A 1,150-nucleotide genomic window follows, 5' to 3' on the forward strand; every position below is an offset into this window, starting at 1 on the left:
CAATCAGGAATCAAAACAAACCGAATGAAGGCGCCCGCGTCACAACTAAAGCGTTACGTTTTTACGGGCGTTACAGGGTGGGCATAAACGCAGTGTGTCCATCTATAGATTCGGTTATAGGATATAGGTTCAAAATACACATTATGAAAAAAATATAATTACTCATTATTTTGACAGTTTCATATATTGAAAAATAATGGGTGGTTTTTACTCTTTAATGAGTACTGTTGGGTTTACAGTGTATCCATTACAGGGGTATAGGCCTTTTCATGTGACACTGCCGAGGCTGCACTTGTTTACACGTAAAAAAAATTAATGTTGTTTATTATTAATATTTCTAATACTTTTTTGCCAAAGCAGGCGCTTAATGACATGTATAAGAAAAAACTTATACATCGCATTAGTCACATACATTCGAAAACTTATACTTTTCATTAACTTATGAATGTTATTAACTTTTTGATATGGGATCACTCATTAGGTGGCATAATGAAGAGTATAAGTATTTTCGAATGGTTTTTTGCCATAACATATAAGGTTATTTTTTTACGTGTACAACCGCTGAACAGGCCTGCAAGTCCGAAGCTGTCACATTCATAGAAGAACTGTCAATTGACGGTAAAATCAGCTGATTTTAAACGTCTCGTGAAAAGGCCTATATAGCAAATATAGCAAAAGTCAAAATCACCGTCAAACATGAACACTACAAAAATTCCACACATTTTTATTGGCAAAAATCCATTAATTTAATTCATGATTCTAATTAGTGCACACATAACCACTCTCCACGCAAAGTACAAATATAATCTATAATCAAATAAAATGTATGTGTGGTCTCTAATATGCAGTTATTGAATTTATGTTTGGGTACAAATTGCATATATTTGGGTCACCAAATTGCAAAAATTTATGTGTGCGACAAATATATTCAATATAAAGAATTTTTTCGGTGAACATACCTACACTGAGAAAATTCTTCATATTGAATATATTTGTCGCACACATAAATTTTTGCAATTTGGGAACCCAAATATATGCAATTTGTGTCCACACATAAATTCAATAACTGCATATTAGAAACCACACATATATTTTATTTGATTATAGATTCTATTTGTACTTCGCGTTGAAAGTGGTTATGTGTGCCCTA

This window comes from Armigeres subalbatus, chromosome 3 (genome assembly GCF_024139115.2).
Source record: "Armigeres subalbatus isolate Guangzhou_Male chromosome 3, GZ_Asu_2, whole genome shotgun sequence".
Classification (NCBI taxonomy): Eukaryota; Metazoa; Arthropoda; class Insecta; order Diptera; family Culicidae; genus Armigeres; species Armigeres subalbatus.